This window comes from Saccopteryx bilineata, chromosome 4, assembly GCF_036850765.1.
Source record: "Saccopteryx bilineata isolate mSacBil1 chromosome 4, mSacBil1_pri_phased_curated, whole genome shotgun sequence".
NCBI classification, from domain to species: Eukaryota; Metazoa; Chordata; class Mammalia; order Chiroptera; family Emballonuridae; genus Saccopteryx; species Saccopteryx bilineata.
In genome coordinates, this window is record NC_089493.1 from 269,446,957 (window position 1) to 269,471,307 (window position 24,351).

A 24,351-nucleotide genomic window follows, 5' to 3' on the forward strand; every position below is an offset into this window, starting at 1 on the left:
ATTTTATAAAAAGAGGGTTTTTTTGGCGGGGGGGAGCAAGAGGTGGAGGTGTGCATGTGGGATCAGTCTTACTAGGAAAGATGAAATGAATTCTTCAGCTTTGAAGTACCAGAGGGCACTATGGATTAATGTTCTGGCCCTAATTCAGCGTCTCGTCTCTTGGCACTGATTTCGTTCTTAGAACTGAAGTCTTAAGGATTAAGAGGAGAGAGAATGGAAATGCATCATTTTCTCTGCCAAGGGAGGTACTTAAACCGGGAAAGGAGGAGGGGACATTAGCCTTGGCAAAGAAATCTGTCATGAATCAGCAATGACTTGTAAAGCCTCTGTCGCTGTCTATTTTACGAAACTAAACACTTGCCACCAGCACTTGTCTCTTGCTTACCTTTAGGATCAGCTTCAGGTCGCTCTATGCAGGGAATGTGTTCCTTTTTGCCCATTTTGACAACATTAGGTAATTAATTTACAACTAGCTCAATTAGACTCTAGCCCATACAGTGTATGCGTGGCCTTTTAAAGAGCCTTTGTTTTGACGCTAATTGAACTGGTTGTAGCAGGGACAGCCAAACAATTTACATTTATCTTTGGCAGGACATGAGGGCTCTCCCTTCCTATGGACAGCTGCGGTTTCTTTTCCTTCTACCAAGTCTGGCACTAAACTGCTGTGTGCTTATTTTTAATTTTCTAATTTAGAAAACTTTAAAAATGACAAAGCCACATATATTCATGTAAATTGGAGGACTTAGATTAGGGGTCCTCAAACTACAGCCTGCGGGTCGCATGCGGCCCCCTGAGGCCATTTATCCGGCCCCTGCCGCACTTCTGGAAGGGGCACCTCTTTCATTGGTGGTCAGTGAGAGGAGCACATTAATCATCTCATTAGCCAAAAGCAGGCCCATAGTTCCCATTGAAATACTGGTCAGTTTGTTGATTTAAATTTACTTGTTCTTTATTTTAAATACTGTATTTGTTCCTGTTTTGTTTTTTTACTTTAAAATAAGATATGTGCAGTGTGCATAGGGATTTGTTCATAGTTTTTTATAGTCCGGCCTTCCAACGTTCTGAGGGACAGAGAACTGGCCCCCTGTGTAAAAAGTTTGGGGACCCCTGAGTTAGATAGATCAGCAGGAAAGAAAATAAAAGACCACACATAATCTTAATACTACCAAAACCACTCAAAATCTGGTATGTATCTTTATATACTTTTCTTCCATATAAGGGAGTGAATGAACATACACACACACACACACACACACACACACTTACCATATTTCCCTATGTATAAGACGATCCCATGTATAAGACACACTTTAATTTTGGGGCCTGAAATTTGAAAAAAATTGTATTGCATAAAGTTATTGAATTCAAGTTTTATTCATCATAAAATTCATACAACTCTTCATCACTGTCAAAACTCCCATCCATTAGCTCCTCCTCGTCTGTGCCTGATGACAAATCACTGTCTTCAACAATGAATGCAAATAGAAGCTCAAAAAAGCGGGAAATGCAAGTAAAAAAATTCACAATCACTGTATAAGACACACCAGTTTTTAGACCCCAAATTTTTTGAAAAGGGCGTCTTATACATGGGGAAATATGGTATATATGTTATGTTTTTACAGAAATGGACCATGTCATATAAATTGATTTATAATCTACTCTTTTCCTACTTAGTAAGTTGGTGACACTTTGTCATTTCATTAAATGTTCTATAGCATTTTAAATTGCTTATATGGTAATTCATTGTGTGGATATACGAAATATATTCAAACAATGTGTTTGCTGGACACTTAAACTTATTCCAGGTTTTTCATATCATATCCAGCATTATGATATATATTTCTGTTACTGAATTTTTAATTATTTCAACATAAAATTTTAGATTACTTTGACATGAGGATGCATGTTTTTAAATTTTTTTATGCATATTGCCAAATTACATTTCTCAAAGGTTGTGTACACTAGCAGTATATGAGAGATTTATGTTTATTTTTTATTTTTAAAAGTACAGAATAGAAAGTATTGACTCAGAGATGGGTTATATCATGATCAGAGATTTTGCTGTTTCTCCTAAAATTTATCAACCTTATAAATAAATACTTTGTTCTCAGTATCAGATGCAAGAAACTAGCTTGCCTCATATAGTACAAAAGAGGTTTTTTTTTATAATTTTAATAATGTTTTCTTTTTGGGGGAGGTATGGAATGAAAAACAAGTAGCTGTTTCATTAAGACAGAAGTGGTTTATTTTTCCTCCGGGAAGGTTCTGAAACAGAAGTTTTCATATGAACAAGAACCAACCTAAGGAATATAGATGTAACATCAAAACAACTGGATAGCTTTGCCCAGTTTATGAAAGAGATCCAGTGATTTTCAGCCTTTTTTTTTCATGGCACAAACACGCACTAATTACTAAGGTTAGTGCCCCTGACTAAATACAACCGTTTTCATCTCATGGCACAAATAAACTAGTTACTAAGGAAGAAGAGATCAGGGCTCCTTTTTCTTTAGTAATTAGTTTATGAGTGCGTGAGAAACAAAGGTTGAAAATCACTAACCCATGAGCAGAAAAGCAAGATAAGCTCTGGCATTTCCATCGAGAGGAGCCTTGGAGAAGCCATCACAGTGCCTTGTCTCAATTTCTGTTAGGGTATCTGCTGCGTTGTTCTGTATTTTCCTTACTTGGCTAAACTGTTAGGCCAGAACTCTCAAGAACTGGTGTTGAATTTGAATTTGTTTGCAGTGTCTGACATTTGGACATGCAGTTGGACACATATAGCAGGTGCTCATTGTACACTGAATGAATACTATAGATTTGCAAGAGTTAAAATGAAAGAAAAAGGTCTTTCAGAGCCTGAACGGGCGGTGGCGCAGTGGATAGAGCATCGGACTGGGATGCGGAAGACCCAGGTTCGAGACCCCAAGGTCGCCAGCTTGAGCGCGAGCTCACCTGGTTTGAGCAAAAGCTCACCAGCTTGGACCCAAGGTCACTGGCTCGAGTAAGGGGTTACTCGGTCTGCTGAAGGCCCGCGGTCAAGGCACATATGAGAAAGCAATCAATGATCAACTAAGGTGTCACAATGAAAAACTGATGATTGATGCTTCTCGTCTCTCTCTGTTACTGTCTGTCTGTCCCTGTCTATCCTTTTCTCTGACTCTCTCTCTGTCTCTGTAGAAAAAAAAAAAAAGAAAACGTCTTTCAGATGATCTGGGACTCCCCCCTGCCCCTGCCACCACCACCAGTTTTATCGCTAAGGAAACTGAGGCTCAGAAAGATTAAGTGACATCTTGCTTAAGAGCAAGTTAATATTTAAGCAGAAGCTGGAATTCTCTTGTTAGTGTGTTACTCAGATTGTTATAGTACTAGGATCTTTCCCAGGGCGACGCTTTGTACGATTACATTTAAAATCAGTAGTATAATTTTCATTTCATGTGTGGTACGGCTTCCCTAATTCCTTTTGTTTTTCTTCTCTGGCGATATCAGCCTCAAGTTTTTGTTAAAGTTCAGCATATTCTTAAACTCACATTCCTTTTTTCCTTTCTCTAGTATTTACACCACTCCAATTTCACTCTCAGTAGACATTTTAATTTAGTCCCAGCAGCATTGCCATCTGGATGCCACAAGGCATTGAATTGACCTCTTATCTGGAGATCCACGTGAAGGTCTCACCTGTCTGGAAACGAGGGATTGAGCCAGGAACTGAGGCAGGTTAAAGCAAGGCTTCTCCCAGGCCCCGGTGCTGCCTGTCCGCCCTCCCGCCGGGATCCGATTCATGGTGGGGGGCAGCTGTGCTTTGTTTTCCGGTAGAAAGCAGCTTCTGAATACAGTTTCTGTTTGGAACTTTTCAGTTTGCCCAAATAATGTCTGCAGCAAAAGTCAGTGTTAGGGTAAACCAGGAGAAAAGGGGAAACAAAGAGAAGTTTTAGAATTACTGTGTTTTAATTTTTCCCTGTGACTTTTTCTTTTTCTCCTTCTTAGTGAATTATTACAGAATTTTATTAAAATGGTAAATTCTGGAAATTCAGCATCATGGCGGTTAGACCAGCCTGGGATACTGTACTCTTAGGTTCCATAATATTTCGTAGAACATCTCTTTATTGTACGTTAAATAGTAGGGAAGTATGATAAAATGTGCCTGGAGAGTACTTATCTGTTTTATGTCCTGTAACATCCAGTACTTGATGCAAATGTAGCAGATCCTGACTCAGAAAAGAACAAAACTGGTCATAAGAGAAGGATGACAAATTTCTTGTTGCTGGCATAAATTCAGCAACATCACAGAATTTGAGACCCTAAGGAGCCTTCATAGTCTCTAATCCAATCCTTTATAGATGTGGAAAGAATTAGCCTCTGGTCCTGGGCCATTCAGCAGGTTAGAGAGAGAGAGCGAGCTGTGGGGTGAACCGAGCGAGGACTGACCGAACATCCACTCTGCTGGGCTTTTAATTTTCTGGTCCTAGTTGAAGCATTTAATCTAATCTCTCTTTAGAAGAGCATACTCTTTGAGGTTTTGTCGGCCTAACACCTGCCGTTGAGCCCAAAGGCACCCAAAGGCTAGCTCACTGTGTTCATTTTCCCTGGTTCCCCTGGTCGTTCCTTGACTCCCTGAGAGTGGGTTTGGATACGAGGGAAGTGAAAGCTGTGTTGGGACTGTGCTTAGAGAATTTTCTCGATAAAATGACTTCTTACCTGCTAAAGAAAAGGTTGAAAAGACAGTCAGAGGACTGTGAGTTCACAAAACCATTGACTCTGGATGGAGAGAAGCCCCAGGTGGCAGATGGTCACGGACTTCCGCAGCCACATTGCTGCTGCCTTTGCCGTCTCCTGCAGGCTGTCCCATCCTGGTCAAGCACTTAACCTCTCCGGCTTCAGTTTACTCTTTAGGAAACTCAAGGGGGTAAAGAGAATGATTTCTAAGGCACCATCTAGCTCTTGAATAATTATTCTTCGAAATGAGTATCTTTACTGAAGTGTATCCACATGATCAAACAAACAAACATGGGTTTCCAGCAGTCCATTTTATTACTGTTTTGATTGGTTTTCATGGGAATTTGGAAAATGCCTACAGACTTGACTGGGATCAGGCTGCTAGCTGTTATTTATAGAACACCCACCAGGTGCTTGGGGGCTATAAAAGAAATAGTGTCCAGCCTCAAGGACACTAGAAAGATTTCTTTATCTCCCATGCCAGGGATGGAGGGCAGGCTTCTCTTTCACTGGGCTGGAGCTCTGTGAGTGCAAGGCCTTTGTCTCCCTTGCACAGGGCAGGGCTCAGTACATACTGGTTGCATGAATGAAACAATGAATCCACTTGTCAGTCCTGCTTATATTTACTGAAGATTTCCCACTGAGATTTATTGTTTTCTTCAACGGGTAAATGTTGTGAACTTGAATAAATTTCCCAGAAAGTATTCCTCACCTTCTGTAGAAGAATGAGACCAAGGTGCTCTGAGGCTAAATGAAAAACCCATAAATACTACATTCCTTTCTTGGAAATTCACTTTGATAGTAGCATATTGAAAGCGCTGAGATACCGGCCTTAAAATGACTTTGTTTAACCCAGCATTTCCCAAACTTATTTGAACTCAGAATCCTATTCAGCCTACTTCCTCGCAGAACAGTTGCTAATACCCTGTGGAACTTTGACCTGTGAAAGGGAAAAGGTTGGTATAGAGTGGTAATATGAAATAAATCAAAGCAGCATTAGTACATTAGTTAAAAATAATTAATTCCAGCCTGACCAGGCGGTGGTGCAGTGGATAGAGTGTCAGACTGGGATATGAAGGACCCAGGTTCGAGACCCCGAGGTCGCCAGCTTGAGTGTGGACTCATCTGGTTTGAGCAAGGCTCACCAGCTTGAGCCCAAGGTCGCTGGCTCGAACAAGGGGTCACTCAGTCTGCTGTAGCCCCCCCCCCCGGGTCAAGGCACATATGAGAAATCTATCAATGAACAACTAAGGAGCCGTGACGAAGAATTGGTGTTTCTCCTCTCTTTTCCTTCCTGTCTGTCTGTCCCTATCTGTCACTCTCTCTGACTCTGTCTCTGCCACCAAAAAAAAAAAAAAAATTATATATATATATATTCCACACTGACGGAACATGTATGTTAAGCACTGCTTCTTTGTGAAGCTGTGGTGGTGTGGTAGACAGTAGGTTTTTGGTCTTTTCCCTTTAAAAATTACTCTCTCTGCTTCATTGGAGATTTAAGGTTAGGTGGTACAGAGATTAAAAGAAGTCACAAGTGATCTAATAGTTATTTTACCAATATGGAAGCTGAATGGTAGAGTTTTAATTTGTGTCAAGGGCTGCCTTCCAGGTATTGCACAGAAATCGTAAGGAAAGGAGTCTCTGTGTACTCCTTCAGGAGCTGCCTGTCCGTGGAGGAAACAGACTTGGAGAGAGATGATAGCAGTAATGAACTCACATGTGTGGCGAACAGAAATAGGACAGAGGAAGCAATGGTAGTTTCCCCCCAATTTAGAACAGGGTTGCTGTTCGTACAATGAGCCCAGACCATATTAACGGAATCCCCTGTAGATCCTCCAGGCAAAGTTCTACTCATACAGAGGCTCAGATGACTAGGCTTCTGTATGCTTTCCCTGCTCTAGAATTAATCGTGGCATCCGTAGTCAGAGCACTGCTTACACTTCTGTCATTGGCCTTATGTCCCTGTATCTGCAGGGCCTGCAGGCATAGCATGCACCAGTACCCACACTGCACACTGGCTGTTGTTTTTTTTTGTTTTTTTTTTAAATTTTATTTTTATTTTTTGTATTTTTCTGAAGCTGGAAACGGGGAGAGACAGTCAGACTCCCGCATGCGCCCGACCGGGATCCACCCGGCACGCCCACCAGGGGCGACGCTCTGCCCACCAGGGGGCGATGCTCCGCCCCTCCGGGGCATTGCTCTGCCGGGACCAGAGCCACTCTAGCGCCTGGGGCAGAGGCCAAGGAGCCATCCCCAGCGCGCGGCCATCTCCGCTCCAGTGGAGCCTTGGCTGCGGGAGGGGAAGAGAGAGACAGAGAGGAAGGAGGGGGTGGGGGTGGAGAAACAAATGGGTGCTTCTCCTATGTGCCCTGGCTGGGAATCGAACCCAGGTCCCCCGCACGCCAGGCTGACGCTCTACCTCTGAGCCAACTGGCCAGGGCCTGGCTGTTGTGTTTTGACAAGGCATTGGGGCTGTGAAAATTAACTCAAAGTAAACTCAGTAAATAAAAATAGGTTTCATACAAAACATAGGTTAAAAAGGTGGTGGTGTTATTAAGAGCTCCTTTTTTTCTTAGCTTCTCCCACCCCTTGAATGCCTAAATATGACTTAAGTTTAGAAAGTTTAATTACCTTTTTGTATGAGCTCAGCAATTCTATATCATGAAGTGTTTTTCTTTCTCATAAACCTTTTGTAATCATTAGTTTTTACAGGATGATTCTCTTACATCCTGTATTTATTCTGGAATATGCTAAGAATACATTCAATTTGGTCTGTACCCCACTAGTGGTTGTGTTTGACACCCCAGGGCAAGGTGTTGATTGAAGACTTTTTCCTTTACAGTATTTGTAGCCATATGCAATTTTAGGGGGAGGGAGAGGCAGAGTGTTTCTTAGTATGGTGCAGTAGAAATAACTAAACTGGAAGGTAGGCTGACTTGATTTTGTAGTTCATTTTCTTTGTGAACTTGGGCAACTTACTTAATCTTACAATAACTGAGGAGGCTGGACCAGGATTAGCACAATCTTTTCTAATGCTGACATTCCATGATTCTCTGGGCAGGATTCACTTCCATGGTTAAGGCTTAGAAGTGGACACATATGTAGGTTAAATGGCTTTGTTCATTCAGTCCCCCCCCCCCCCCCCCCCGCCAACCCAGTTTGGAGCCATAAGACTGCTTGTCACAGAGTAAAACCAAATTACCCCGGCCTCTTGAAATGCTGCAATGCTTAGCCTATGTTTTATTTTGAAGGGAAGAAAAAAAAAAAAAAAAAAAAAGACAGCTAAGAAAGCTTGTTCATATCCACGAATCAGGACAAATTCATCCCATTTCCCACATAGTATATGAATAACTGTCTTCAGTGAGGAGCTCCAAAGTCTTTAACTACAAAAGAAATACTCAAAGATTTGCCACCCTAAATCTAGGAAGACTTGTGCTTGGCATATTTTGAGTGATTTCACCTAGAATTGAGACAAGAAATTGCATTGGATGGAAAGGCCTTGTGTGTAGGAAGATGGTTCTCAGCCTCATGACGAATATACGGTGAATCCTTGGACACGTCGCTGACTCTTCCCAAATGTCAGGGTCCTCAGTGGTTGGATTCAGTATCATCTGATTTAGAATAGCTCTGTGATTAGACAATTCTATGCGTTTATTTTAGGCTCCTTCCTGTTCTTTTCTTTGAAAGATTAATGGTAACCCCACCTCCTCTTCCCTACAATCCTGGACAATTGTTGATTTGTGAGGGAAAGGAGAATTTTAAAGCTTTAAACGGTACATTCAAGAAAATTATCTTGTGTTGTCTCTTGCTGTATTACCACACATTAAAAGTTTTTTGTGGCTTAAAATAACATTGAGTGTGTCGCAGTTTCTGTGGGCCAGGAGTCTGGGCACAGCTTTGCTGGGTTCTTTTCAAGGCTGCAGTCAAGATGTTGCCCGTCCGGAGAAGGGTCTTCTGCCCAGATCGCTCCGGTTGTTGGAGTTCATCTCCTTGAAGCTGTAGAATGGAGGAGGACCTCATTCTCTTGCTGACAAGGGCCTCTCTCTGCTCCTAGACCTAGAGGCTGCCCACAGTTTCTTGTCACTTGAGATTCCCTCACCTAGCTGCTTATTTTCTCCTGTCCAACAAGATAGAGAACGAGGCAGGTACACACAGCCTTTTGTAATGTAATCCCGTAATCATGAACGTCTGTCATCCTCGCTGAGTCCTATATATAGGTTAGAAGCACTCAAGGAGAGAGGATCCCACAAGGGAATGGTGTGGACACCTGGAGGTGAGGAGCTGAAGGCCACTGTGATCGCCCGTCAGCCACACATATGAAAGACAGAAACCATATATAAATTTGTTTGTTTCTTCTTTTGGATCAGTGCTTAAACATCTTTATAGCAGAGCCTCAGTATTCATTGACTGACTGACCAGATACTTATGTTCAGTTAAAGCTACGGGGTCTTTCTACCATGCTCCCATTAGATGTTGGTGAGGGGAAGATTTGAGGCCCTTTCATTCTTCTGCCTCCCCACCGTGCACTACACCTGCAGGTGATTAGGTGCTCATTGAGTGCATGCTGAAGGAGTGTAACTGAAGTTCCAGTAGCAGCATTGAGTTAGTTGACTGACTTATGTATCCCCATTCATATATTGAAGCCCTGACTGCCAATATGATGGTGTTTGGAGATGTGGCCTTTGGGAGGGAGATTATCTTAGATTGAGATGAGACCGAAGGCCTGAGCCCTCATGGTGGGATTGCGCTCTTCTGAGAAGAGGTACCAGAGTGAGCTCTCTCCCTCTTATCTCTCCTCCCTTCTATCTCTTTCTCTCCCTCTCTCCCTCTGTCTTTGTCCTTGCCATCTGAACATAACAGAGAGGAGATGTCTATCTACAAGCCAGAAGGAGAACTTCCATCAGAAAGTGACCATGTTGGCACCTTGATTATAGACTTGTAGCCTTCAGAACTGAGAATGTAAATGTCTGTTGTTTAAGATACCCAGTTGATGGTATTTCATAATGGCACCCTGAGCTGACTAAGACAGCCTCCCCCATCCTCCTCTTCTCTGTGTAGCAAGAACGAGGGATAATAACTGAGTGCAAAGGTTGCAGGATGGCGGGGATGCCCTTGCAACCCGTGAGCCAGGGAGTAGGGTATTTAATTGCAACCATTCTCATTCTTTGTTGAGCTTTAGTCATAACTGTTGAGAACTCCTAGGTACTCCCCCCCCTCAGGGAAAAATGAGGATCCAAAACATAATGCCATTGATTTTTAAATGTTGGACTCTCGAACCGGACCACTTAATGAAAACAAAATATTTCTCATGAAAAGCTTCAATAGTAGGAACTTTTATAGTGAATTCTTAATTTCTTATTCCTGTTACCTTTTTCTTTAAAAAAACCTGAAATTCGGTTTGTTCATTTATTCGTTCATAGGTCAGGATGTACAGGGCTTAGTACCCTTCCCCCCAGTTTTCAACTTTTCTGACTTTGGTAAACCTGCTTTGTCTCTCTTGGTTTCTTCTTGGTAAATTGGGGTAGTCACATCTATCTAAAAAGAATGAAAATTACAGAAAGCTCCAAGCATATAATAGGTGCTCACTGAAGGACAGTTTAACTAATTGTAGAGACATGATTAAATGTTACATTTATTTATTCAGTTTTATTTATCATACCAGCAATGGTATCATGATATGTTGTTAGAAGTGAGTAAGATGTTGGGGGTAGGGAAGGAACCCAGAAATTCTCACCATCTTCCTTCTGCTTGAAAACCATAAATTCTTTTTCTTTCCTTTTTTTTTGTGTGAAAGAGACAGAGACAGAGGGACAGATAGGGATAGACAGACGAGAAAGGAGAGAGATGAGAAGCATCAGTTCTTTGTTGTGGCAACCTAGTTGTTCATTGATTGCTTTCTCACATGTGCCTTGACTGGTGGAGGAGGGGGGTACAAGTAGAGCTAGTGATTCCTTGCTGAAGCCAGTGACCTTGGGGTCATGTCTATGATCCCACGCTCAAGCCAGCAACCCCACACTCAAGCTGGTGAGCACATGCTCAAGCCGGATGAGTCCCCACACTCTAGCAGGCAGCCTCAGGGTTTTAAACCTGGGGCCTCTGCGTCCCAGTCCACTGAGGCACCACCTGGTCAGGCAAATTATGAATTCTTGAACAGAGGTTTAAAAAACATTTCTAAATTATATAAAATTTGTTTTTATTTTGTTTCAAGATTTTATTTATTGATTTTGCAAAGAAAGGAGGGGGGTTTAGGGGACAAGAAGTAGTTGCTTCAGTCAGCTGTTCATTGGTTGCTTATTGTATGTCTTGACCTGGCAAGCCCAGGTTTTGAACCGGCGACCTCAGTGTTCCAGGTCAGCTCTCTATCCACTGTGCCATCTCAGGCCAGGCGAGAATTTGTTTTTCAGTAATTGCAGTCAAAATTATCAAGCAGTGAGCATCATTTTTTTTTTTTTGACCTGGTACTTCATTGCAACTTAAGTACTCACAAGTGATTTAGAGGGAGGATCTTAGAATTTAAGAAGTCCATCCCTTTCATTTTATGTATTTGGAGGCTGAGGGCTTTGTGCACTGACATATAATCATGTGGAAGAGAGGAAACAGGAGTCATAAATCTTATCTTTTATACAAACTCAAGATTTTCAGAAATTTCATCGAAAGAAGCACCAAACAAATTTATACCTGTGAAACCCACTGGATAACTACCCCCCCCCCGCCCCCCGCAGGTGTCATCTCTGCATTGAGGGGGTTGTAGCTAGCTGCATTAGCAGTCAGCTGTCAGACTCCCTCAGAATTCAAGGCTCAGCTTCCTAGTTAAAGGTGGATTGTGTGGGTTTCTCCTGGGGGAAAGGGGAAGGGGCTAGAGAAAGAGCAGTGGGAAAGAGACTTCCCGCCAGAGGCTGTTGCTGTTCCCTTAGGGGCTTTAGGGCCTGTGAAAACACATTTAGTTCCCTGAATGGCAGCACATAAATAGCAATGACCCTTAATTGAAAGGGAGGAGACCAAAAGGACTAGAGGTCAGGACCTGATAGTGATGACTAGTGGCCTGGTGGTGTCTGCAGAAATGGTCTGGATTTTTTTTCCCCTTCCACTCTTCCCTTCCCCCCTTCCTGGGCTTGGAAATCCTGGAAGGAAAAAAAGAGGGACTGTTAACTAAGATTTGATGTGGCTGGTTCTTGGGTGGACTGGAATTTCAGAGGAGTGGGAGGCCCCCAAGCCTTTTTAAAACCAGCATATTACAACCTGACTGCTACCTGCAGTTTGCCAATTACCCAATTATGACACAAATTTGCACATTTAAAAAAAAGTCGGCTGCTCCTATCCTTTCTTATACAAGGATTTTAGTCACTGTACATCTTGTGTCTTTAAATAATGTATTAGGAACATTTTCAAGTCTGTAAGTGCTTTTTTAATGAGAGTGTGAAGATTTTAATGGGACTAGATTGCTTTTCATGACATTTTGGAGTGACTTAATTGTAACAATGTTGAGAGTCTGTATTTTAAAGTTTGCTAAGTATGTCTGCTGTGGATTATAGTCAGACACTTAAAAGGATGGATGGATGGATGGATGGATAGTGGAACCAGATAGCTTTTTCCTCACTAACTTTCCTCCAGTATTAGCTCTTTGCAAATATGGTTAAACCAAACCAGGCAAGGTGAGCGTTCTCCCGAACCATTTACTTAAACAGTAGGAACAGAGGCTAACAACTGAGTCTAGTGGGGAAAGTTTCAGAGACAGTTTCTTTAAAACTACTTGGGCAGCAGTGTGTGTCTGAGGGCACTTCCTGTCTCCTTTTACAGAGGCAGGAGGCCAGGCCATCTTTCATTGTTTATAACATACTCCCATTTAGCCCTCGAACTCTCTTCTCTGTTCACTTACCTCTGTTCAAACATACCTGTCTTGTGTCTCATTATTTCAGACATTTTATTGTGTTCCTAAAATATTGTCACTATCAGTTAACAGTTTACATCTCCTTGTGAAACTCATGGTGGTGTTTTTTTTTTTAATCTTCAAAACAATGGGGTTATTTAGAGGTCTTTTCCTGCACAAATGTTCTTAGGACTCTAGTAGAACCTGTAGCAGACTTCTCAAAATTGTATCAGATGGTTAGGCACTTCAACAGCATTCTTAATGTAGGGGTTTGTATTAGTTTCCTGGGACTGGGATTGCTGTAACAAAATACCACACAGTGGGTGGCTTAAAGCAACAGAAATACCTCCTCTCACAGTGCTGGAGGCTGGATGCAAATCTGAAAATCAGCTTGTAGATAGTACCATGCTCTCCAAAACCTCTGTAGGGGAGCCCTTCTTTGCTTCTTCCTAGCTGCTGGTGGTTTGTTGGCAGTCTTTGGTAGTCCTTGGTTTGCAGCTGTTTAACTCTAGTCTTTGCCTTTGTCATCAGATGGTATTCTTCTAGTGTGTTCACACGGCCAGTTGTCTAATGGCACTGGGCATATGGGGTTAGGGGCCTACCCTATTCCAGTAGGACCTCATCTTAAAGAGTTATATCTATGGCAAATCCTGTTTCCAGAGAAGGTCACATTCTGAGGTCCTTACAATTAGGATTTCAGTGATTCTTTTTAAAAAAATTAAACTTATAGTTAATAACATATAAGATTCAGGCACAAATTTCTATAATATGTTCTCTGTATGAGCATTGTGTGCTCATCTCCCGAGGTCTGGTCTCCCTCCATCACCGTATACCCCCCCCCATTACTCTCTCCATCTTGCCCCCACCCTGTTGCTCTCTAGTAACCACCAGCCTGTTGTCTGTGTCTGTGCGTTTGTTCATTTTCTGCTTTCTGTTTTGTATTCCATACATGACTGAGCTCATATGGCTCTTGTCCTTTTTTGTCTGACTTATTTCACTTAGCTTGATACTCTTGAGATCCATCCATGTTGCCACAAATGGTAATATTTCATCCTTTTTTATGGTTGGGTAATATTCCATTATATGTATGTACTATATTGTCCTTAGCCAATTATTGGTTGAAGGACACTTAAGTTGTTTCATGTCTTAGCTACTGTGAATAGACTGCAACGAATATATTCTTTTTTTTTATGCATTTTTCTGAAGCTGGAAACAGGGAGAGACAGTCAGACAGACTCCCGCATGCGCCCGACCGGGATCCACCCGGCACGCCCACCAGGGGGCGACACTCTGCCCACCAGGGGGCGATGCTCTGCCCCTCCTGTGCGTCGCCATGTTGCGACCATCCTGGGCGTCGCCATGTTGCGACCAGAGCCACTCTAGCGCCTGGGGCAGAGGCCACAGAGCCATCCCCAGCGCCCGGGCCATCTTTGCTCCAATGGAGCCTTGGCTGCGGGAGGGGAAGAGAGAGACAGAGAGGAAGGCGCGGCGGAGGGGTGGAGAAGCAAATGGGCGCTTCTCCTGTGTGCCCTGGCCGGGAATCGAACCCGGGTCCTCCGCACGCTAGGCCGACTCTCTACCGCTGAGCCAACCGGCCAGGGCTGCAACGAATATAGATGTATTATACATATATCTTCGTGAATAAGTGTTTTCCAATTTTTCAGGTACCGTATTTCCCCATGTATAAGACACATCCTTTTTTTTTGAAAAATTTGGGATCTAAAACCTGGATGTGACTTATACAGTGGTTGCGGCAGTTCAGATATTATAGATGGAACTGCGGATGAGACAATATATGAAGACAGTGATTTGTCATCAGACACGGATGAGGACAAGCTAATGGATGGGAGTTTTGACAGTGATGAGGAGTTGTATGAATTTTATGATGAATAAAACTTGAGCTCAATAACTTTATGTAATACATTTTCCCCCCCAAATTTCAGGCCCGAAAATTAAGGTGCATCTTATACATGGGAGTGTCTTATACGTGTGGAAATATGGTAGATACCCAGAAGTGGGATTACTGGGTCATATGGTAGTTCTGTTCTTAATTTTTTAAAGGAACTCCATACTGTTTTCCACAGAGGCTTTACCAATTTAAATTTCTACTAACAGTGTATGAGAGTTCTCTTTTTGCCACATCTTGTCCAACATTTGTTATTTCTTGTCTTATTGATCATAGCCATTTTATCAGATCTGAGGTAGTATCTCATTGTGGTTTTGATTTGAATTTCCCTTATAGCTGGTGAATTTGAGCATCTTTTTTTCTTTTCTTTTTAAAATTGATTTTAGAGAGAGAAGAAGGGATAGAGAAACATTGATTTGTTGTCCCATTTATTTATGCATTCAATGGCTGACTCTTGTATGTGCACTGATCAGGAATTGAACCCATGACCTTGGCATATCATGATGATGCTCTAACTAACTGAACTGTCTAGCCAGGGCCAGAGCATCTTTTTCAATATCTGTTGGTCATTTGTATATCTTCTTGGTGAAAGTATCTGCTCAGATCCTATGCCCAGTTTATAATTGCTTTTTGTTGTTGAGTTGTATGAGTTCTTCATATGTTTTGGATATTAGTCCCCTATCAGAGATACTGTTTGCAAGTGTTCTTCTCCCATCTGTTTGGTTGCCTTTTTGTTTTGGTGACGGTTTCCTTGGCTGTGTAGAAGCTTTTTGGTTTGAATGTAGTTTTATTCATTAATTTTCCACATAATGGAAAATTATGTGGTGGGGACATAATTCAACCCCTAACAGGATCTACTTTATAAAGAACTCAGGGAGATTCTGATGTAGCCCGCAGAGGTTCCAAAGTCTGGTTCCTGTTCTGCAGGCACAGAATTCAGGGGGAGCAGCAAAGAAATTGTATACATGATAGAAGTGATTTAAAGAAGAAAAATAAACCCCAAAACATGTACTCACTACCCAGCTGAAGAAATAAAACATTATCAATACATTTGAAGGCTTTGGAAAGCTGAGATGTTTGTTTAGAGCGCAGCTTCTCTTAGGGGTGAGGTCAAGGAGATTCAGGACAATAATGAGCCTTAGAATTTGACGCACACACACATACTCACACTAACACTTTACCCTGAGATATATTTTTAAGATGATCTAGGAAATTTAGATTTGTGGTAGAATGGGATTTTTAAACTTTTCAATGACAGAATGAAAAGATGCAAGGACAGGTTTAATGCCATTTTCTCGCAGTGTGGTGGTAGAAGAGTCCTCACTCCTCTTTTCTGGGCGATGGTTTCCTGAAAACTATCACCGGTAATTTTCCGAATTAGCTCAGACCTGTGGCTTACAGAGATGTTTAGTAGCACTGTCTTGGATTTTCATGAGCTAGGTGTGTATGTAAGGGAACTATTACTGATTATGCTCCTTACATTCTTATCTCCCACCTGGGGGTTTTGTGAGGATTAATATCTGCTAGGTGACTTTTAAGTTTGCAAAATGCCTTGGGTTCCTTGGGGGAAGTGTTACATAAATGTAAATAAATTATGCAGCACCTGAATTTGGTTGTTCATCATTTTTTATAGTGGGTTTTAATTAAGAACTTAGCGCTGTGTATGTTGGATGGCTGGGGAAAGGCCTTAATCACTCAAAGGTGGTTAAACGAGGAGGCAGGAGCGGCGTTTAGGCTAGAACCCACGAAGGAATGATGAACAGGACTTCTTCTGGAAATTGATCATTTTCTTTCTGTTTTGTTTTGTATTTTTCACATAAGGAAGCATTTATTTGAGGTTTAACATCAAGTCATACAAATAAAATTTGTGTAATCACAAATTTACATTGAATCATAACATGACAAAGTAAAAACAAAGAACTAATTGGTGGTATATACTTGATTGGTGAAAAGTTTTTTTACAAAATAACCATCTTAGATCAGCAGAAGACCAATCTTCAGTGTTGTCCTGCAAGATGGTTTCTTCTAGCAACTCCTCCTGTTGTTCTCCAGTGTATTCCTTTAGTACGGTGGATAACTGTCTTAGTGACTGCCACCCCCTCGAGTCACCTACCTGTAAGTGCTCTGCCGGCTATGGTAGTCTGCATATCCCTAATTCCCACAGTTATACCCTGTGTAATCATAGCTGTTGTAGCCACTGTAGTTTTGATCACCACCATAGGCACTATTGTAATTTCCTTATCCTTGATGATTCTGGTTATTAAACTCTTGGTTCCAGTTTTGGCTCTGACCTCGGCCACGACTGCCTGGTACTGCCTCGGCTACCGGCTGCCACGCCTCTTCCTCCTTTCTGTTGTTGCTCTTGCTGCCTGTATACTTCTTTGGGTTGGGCAGCTTTGATTTCATACTTCCCAGAACCAATTTGATGATACCTGCATTCTAATTTTTTTTTATTGGCTCCTTATCTGTATATGTGATAAAACAAAAACCTCTTCTTTCATTTGTTTTTCCATCCATGGGAAATTTAATATTTCCAATCTCTTCAAAGTCTCCAAACTATTTTTAAATTCGTTCCTCAGAAGTAACTGGGCCCAGTCCACTCATAAAAGCCTTTTTTCTGGGGTGTTTCTTCCCCTTTAAAACATTGACCCTTTTGGGGTCTATCAATTTGCTGTCCAGTTTGTGTTCCTTCAGTTCCAAAACCTTATCAACACTAGCAGCATCTTTGAAAAGCACAAGTCCAAATCCTCTTGGTCTTCCTATGACTGGATCTGTTTTCATTGTACAGGCTGTAACTTCCACAAATCGAGACAAGTAGTCTGATCTTTCTTGCCTCCAGTAAACATTTTACCGCAGTCCTGCTTTTTGCTTGCATTGATCTTTGATCCCTCTGTGAATTCGTCTGTGCTGCTGTACTCATTCATACCCTCCGTGGTGGCAGAGGTGTCCACTGGGGCAGCTGGGTGCCATTGGGGTCGCGGCAGTGGGGGCTGTAAAGCTTTGTATGGAGCTGGATTCAAATGGTAGTGGAAGAGCGAAATTGGTCGTTTTCCATGGCACTGAGCTGAGCTCTGGGTTAATGTGTCCTATGTGTTTACATGGTACGGTTAGATAATTAGCCTTATTGTTATTATTTTTAAATATATTTCCACTTTGTCTCAGACTTTCAGATACCTTGGACCTCTCTGGTTTTCTTCTGCATCCCAGTCCGACACTCTATCCACTGCGCCACCGCCTGGTCAGGCTTCTCTGGTTTTCTTGAGTAAGCTTGAAACTTTTTTTTTTTTTTCCTAAGGAGTTTGTCTTACTCTCTAGGTATTTGGGGAGCAAGGAAGCTTATAACCACATTGACTTCTGGTATGCTATGCTTCTGTAGCTCAAGGAGCTAGGTTCCAGATTACATCCTTCTGCATGTTACACAGAGCTTTGTGTCTCACTGGGAGATGCTATCCTAGGACCATTGAAGAGTGGGGACAGGAAACTAACCCCCTTGATCTAGTTGTGCCTTGTTGGTTTGCTGTGCTGTCAGTCTCTCATCACTATGCTTATTTTGGCCCTGTTGCTCTGTGAACAGTCGCTTCATCCCCTTTCGTGGTAGACTCCAAACTTGTAACCCTTCTCCTTCATTCCCCGTCTCTCTTAGCACTATTTGTTGCTAAGCAGTAGACATTTGTGAATTACAGAGTTCTTGATGCTATGGAGCTGTCTAGTGGAAGACAATATTAAAGAAAATAAAAGTCAGAACTAATAGCCAAATAGTTATAATTAGATGAGGGGTGAACAAGATAATCATAGTTCCTTTCAGAGTATACAGTAAGGGAAACTTAACCCTGTCCTGGCTGTTTTGAAGAGTAACACTTTGGCAAAATCCTGGGAGGATCACTGGGAATTAGCAAGGAAGGTGAAAGAACAGGGAACATTGTCTTCTAAGATGTATTCCATGGCCTGACCAGGTGGTGGCGCAGTGGATAGAGCGTCGGACTGGGATGCCGAGGACCTGGGTTCGAGACCTTGAGATTGCCAGCTTGAGCGCTGGCTCATCTGGTTTGAGCAAAGCTCACCAGCTTGGATCCAGGGTCACTGGCTTGAGCAAGGGTTTACTCGGTCTGCTGAAGGCCCACGGTTAAGGCACATATGAGAAAGCAGTCAATGAACAACTAAGAATTGATGCTTCTCATCTCTCCCTTCCTATCTGTCTGTTTCTGTCTATCCCTCTCTCTGACTCAATCTCTGTCTCTGTAAAAAAAAAAAAAAAAAAAAAAAAAAGAAAAAGAAGTATACCATGAAATTATTTTTTCTGTTCCTTTCTGTGCCCTTTTCCTTGACCACACAGTCTCACATGGGGGCACAGTTTTCAGCCATCCACGGCGGGCCAGTTGACTGCCCTTGGTGGTTGGAGGTCGGGGTCTATAGGAAAGGGGTAGGAGTTGAAGTTAAATTCAAGTAAGACCAGTGTTTTTCAATCGCCAGTATGCGAACCGCTGTCAGTCTCCACCGGGAATTTTGAAATGATCTTTGGGTCTGTAATCTTCGTGCACCATCAGGATGGTTAAATCTTTTGCTGACCAGCACAAAATTTCTGGTGGACCAGCAGTCGAAAACCACTGAGTTAGACAACAGGAGACACAGTAGATTTGTTTCACTGGGGTGATTAACTCATTAAATTGGACTCTTGACATACCATTTCTCTAAATTGTGCTGTGGTAACCTTTTTAAAGTCTAAGGTTATCTATAGACCCTTGAGTGTCTGCAGTGGGTTAGGGGCTTTGGGAAAGTTATACTCGCTGAAGGAAACCCTTCTCTTCACTCTCTTTGTCTGTAAGAGATAATGAAGTGTTAATATAGCTTATGTTTTTGGACATAATTGCTCAAACTTAAGACATTCAAATCACTAGGAGCCTGTTAAAAATGCACTTTTCACAGCTTCTTCTTATCCCAGCCCTGCTGACTTGGAAGCTCATGGCTAGGACCCCTGGCTGGTGTCCAGTCCTCTGTGGAGAGCCCTGATGGCGTGGATTGCCAGTGGGTCATTCAGAGCTTAAAGAGGAGGACCTGCGCCGTTTTAGCTTGATCAGGACCCTGCCTGACTTCTCACCATCTTTTACCACTAGTACCAACGACCTAATTTGCAGGGCCCAAGGCAAGTTGAATATACAGAACCCCTTATTAGAAAACTGAGAAGGTCAAGAGGGTGACAGAAGAGCATTGAACCACGCGTGGGTGTTTCTGGGCGCTGGGCCCTGGAAGACTGACTGCACGAGTAGCCAGTCCAGGACGCTCCGCTCCCCACTTCTGCTCGCCTTGTCCCGTGTGCACCGCACTGTTCTCTGCCTTTGTTTCCTGCACCGCACTGTGTGGAATGCTGGGTGTCATTGCTTCTGTCTCACCTGGCCTTCCCTCAGTTTCTTCACATACTGTGTTAGATTCCTGTGCCCCAAGACTGTGTCCTTTGAGGGCCCATTCTCTCTCCTCCTTAGAACCCCTGCCATTAGCTGGGGCTCTGCTGCTGTCTCCTCATGAGTTTGCTGAGTACAGTATTTTAACCTGAATGCTTTTCTCAGAACCTAAGTAGGTTATGAACACTCCGGGGACACACATTTGGTTCGGGGTGTGGTGTGGGAAGCAGTGTGGCCTCGGCAGTGTCATGCAACGGGCCAGGGCTGCCTGGGCATGACTGGTATGAATCTGCATGAGGAACAAGTCCTGAGACACATGTAGGGTGTTTCTGGCAAGTTGTGTATCCTCTGTGGTTAACACCTCTGGTAGCTGCCCTTTGTCTGATAACCAGTGTTTCCTTTCTGGATCTCTCAGTGACCTCCTGAGATCCTGGGAACAACAGCTTTTTCTTAGGCCACTTCAGTTCAAAAGTGCTATTAGCAGAACCTGAGGAAATACTACTTTTTCTTTTGTATTTTTTTTTTTTTTGTATTTTTCTAAAGTGAGAAGCAGGGAGGCAGTCAGACAGACTCCCACATGCACCAACCAGGATCCACTCAGCATGCCCATCAGGGGGCAATGCGCTGCCCATCTGGGGCATTGCTCCATTGCAACTGGAGCCATTCTAGCGCCTGAGGTGGAGGCCATGGAGTCATCCTCAGTGCCCGGGTCAACTTTGCTCCAATGGAGCCTTGGCTGCGGGAGGAAAAGAGAGAGATAGAGAGAAAGGAGAGGGGGAAGGGTGGAGAAGCAGATGGGCACTTCTCCTGTGTGCCCTGATAGGGAATCAAACCCGGGACTTCCACACGCCAGGCTGATGCTCTACCGCTGAGCCAACTGACCAGGGCCAAGGAAATATTTCTTGATAGTGGAAGGTGTCCCCTTTTGCTCAGTTGTTAATATTTGAAACCAGACATTCTGGATTATTTGAGCTAGGGTGTTCTGGAGAATTCCTCAAAGCTGGAGGCATTTGATAAATGCAGTCATGGTTCTGTAGGTGGAGAATCAGGCTCTACACTTAGCAAGGACTCACTGGTCTTGTCCTGAGATAATCAGAAATAGCTATGAATTTGGACAAGAGGTCTGTGACACCACTTCATCTTACAGAGGGATGGACAGCTATTAAGTTCAGAGAAGTTAAACAGCATAGTCAAGCTTGATTCAGCTATTTAGTGCCTGAGTTGGCGCTGGAATCTGCAATGGCTACTCCTTCTGAGGCCTCAGTCAATATTTATTCTAAGATTGTTCTGTTCTTACTTTGAGGGTTATCATCTGGCCTTGACCTGATGGAGTTAATGAAATATGTTACTTCCCCTTTGACATTAAGCTGAGGAGCTAAAGTGGTCAGGTTGTCTAAAACAGTGCCGTCCATTTGAAATATGTTGAGCCATACAAGCTGCATTGAAATAAGGTAAAAGAAACAGGTTAAATTAAATTTAATAATTTATTTAACCCCATATATCAAAAAATTTAATCATTTCACCATATCAACACAGAAATATCAGTGAGATAATTACTGTTTCTTTCCAGTATAGCAGGAATATATTCAATTTTTATTTTCCTTTCTAGGTAGCTCAACCCAAACTATTAATAGTTAACATACGAGCTTGGTGATGGGTGTGACGAGACACATTTGGGGTGTAGGCTAACTTACTGTTTCAGTGTGCCGGTGGAAGGGAGTAGGCGGACTTGCAATATTCCAGTGTGGGTTTGCTGTGGGCCTTCGTCTCTGTGCTGGGCGTCTGGCGGGAGTGCTCGCAGCCTCTCAGGGGACATAAATCACCTTACACAAAGACTTGGCTGCCAGTCGAGGAGAATCTCTCTGCTGTTGCCTCAGTCTTGGCTTTGACCCCCCTGTCAACACAGAGTTAGGTGCTGAGTTAGTACCTTGCTCTTCTTACAGGGAATTAAGAAGGAAGGTGTGGCTTTTTAAGTAAAATCACTAATCAACATGTGAAATCATCTTGTGAAGAGTAATTAAAATCTAAGCAAAAAGTAGATAGTATAATCATTTCTTAGCCTTAGTCTAGGTAGATCGAGGAAACTAGCAAATTAAAGCAGCAAAAGTCCCATATTGGCAGCCAGGTCTGCCACTGATTTCTAGATAAAGACTAATATATATTTGGTCTTAAGAGTGTGATTTGAATGGTAGTTTTTTTTTTAATTTTTAAGATTACTGCTCAAAGTCCACTGACAGAATACAGGGAGACAGCTTTGATTAAATTAGGCCAGATTGGATTAAATCGAATGGTTAAAGCCTTTGGAGCCTCTATCTTGTAGGAGACACCATAATGGCCTTCATTGCTTCCCTAAATCCTATTAGGTAAGGTAATCTTATTGAAGAACTCAGGTCTGCACAATGCAGCATTGCCCCTTATCTCTGTGGTGTTGTCTGGCCCTTAAGGTGAACTCTGACAGGTAAGAACTTCCTTGAGATAGGTTGGTTATGTTGGTTTGGGGCAAGTTATTCTAAATTAGTTGAAAATACATACCTACAGTTGGTAGAGGGAGCATACCACACAAAGAAATAATCTGTCTCCTGGCTGCCCTTTGACTTGGTGGCTTGTAGGATCTCTGCCAGGGATGTTTATTATTTTAGCCCTGGTTCAGGGAAAGAGTCAGGAGAGATGTGTGTAAATAGTTGTAAAATCGGCTGCTCTGTTCTCGCGGCAGGTGTGGGGGCGGTTGGATGGGTGGAAGCTTTATTTTTAAGCTTTGTGAAATCCTCTCTTACAGCCCATACTCATTTTAGAGAGGGTATCATTAAGAATCATATGCTGAGTCTATAATACAGTGAGACACTGTGTTAGATGTTGGGAGCAGTATAAAGAGTCTTGGAGCTTGGGAGCTGGAGCCATCTTTATCTGTGATTTCCTGGGCATGTTTCTAGTTTTATTATAAGTGTGAGTTTGCTTTTGCCTGTTTCTACAGTGACCATATTTTTGTGAAACAAAACATTCATTTTTTTTTCTACATGATTTTTCTAGTTTGTGAATTTATGGAAAGGTGAAGTTTTATTAAAAGCATATTAATTACGTCTACTTTTGTTGTAGATTTGATGTCTTTAGAAAAAAAGAAAAATAAGAAATTGGCACTGTCCAGTTCTGAATGTATGCTTACTATATTCACAAGGAAGATGGGAGGAGTTGTGGAGCAAAATAGTAACTGTGATGTAGGTCATTGCTAAAGGCAGGCTTCTTAGACATGGGCAACTTTGACCCCTCTGGGATCAATACCTACTGGATCCTCAGCCAGGAGCTGAGCACCTACCACTCAGATTCTGTGACTCACTGGTTCACCAGCAAGAAGTGAGGCATCTGAGGGTGCATCTGGTTACTGGTGCGTAAACATGAGAAGAGTCCTGCATTCAAGGGGCTGAGGTGGCCTCTGGCCTGGGGGCTTTCAGTGCTGTCGTGGAGTGGGGACTTCTTTCTTGATAGAGTTCTAGGGCACTTGTAGCTCTTAATTTATTCTCCCCCGTGGGCTCTGCCCATTCTTAGGCCAAGAAATGAGTTAAGCTTAGTTGTTTATTTAACCTTTCTGGTGGGGCAGCCCTGCATCTGTGTCCTTTCCCCAAAGGCTGAGGCGAATTTCAGGTGAGGGGGCCAGATGTGGAGTCTGAAGAAACGGTTGTGATAGATGAATGGCTTTGATTTGCTTTCAGGAAGAAAAGTACAACTAACCCTTTGGATGAAGATAATATCTCTCTCCAGCCCTCCTCTGCATCAAGTGTGCAGTGTTCTCTTCCTGTATAGCACTTGTGTTTTCAAGAGCGAGGGTCATTGAGAGAACACTTCTCACTCTTGAGTTTCAGAGCACAGCAGAGTGCACACGTCTGAAGCAAGAGCTGTCATTTTCTCTAAGTGTACTAAGAAATTACTTTAATGCTCCATATCTGCATGCACATGCTTACACAATAGTGTTTTTTTATTTTTTATTTTCCCATGCACCTTGGGGAGGAATAGCTCCCTTTTTACTTTTGCTGATTCTTGATTGCTCACTTCCCCGGGTTACCTTTGTTGGGCAACAGCTGCTGGAAGAAGGCGTGCTCACGTGGTCCCCGTGAACTTGACTCCCGCAGCCCTCCGACCCGAGTCTCTCCTGGCCTGCCCTCTCTGGCCCGGCCCAGCTTTGTCCCCCTCTGTGAAGGCCACCTTCTTGCTTTCACTTACTGTTTCTCCTGAGGCAGTTCCAGATTGGAAGAGGCTGGGGAAGGAATTTCAAGAAGGAGAAAATTGGATCTGGTTAGGAGAAATTTATAAAACTTCTGTATTGTGTGCTAATAGTTCTCAGATGCTTTGGGATCACAACAGGAGACGTTGGTCTGGGAACTTCGAGAGCGGCTCTGACCATCTGTGAGACAGCCCTGCCTGCTTTTTCTTCCTGCCCCATCTCTGCTCGCCCCACTCAGTTTGCCTGGGGAGCCCCAGTCTTT

The 24,351-nt window shown here is 42.8% G+C and overlaps 1 protein-coding gene and 1 pseudogene across 3 annotated transcripts in view; one reads left to right on the plus strand and one right to left on the minus strand.

The window, feature by feature from the left end:
- AUTS2 (activator of transcription and developmental regulator AUTS2) overlaps positions 1–24,351 on the plus strand; it is a 1,187,404-nt gene that overhangs the window by 34,274 nt on the left and 1,128,779 nt on the right. The window lies entirely within an intron of this gene.
- LOC136334058 (heterogeneous nuclear ribonucleoprotein D-like pseudogene) lies at positions 16,719–19,853 on the minus strand (annotated as a pseudogene).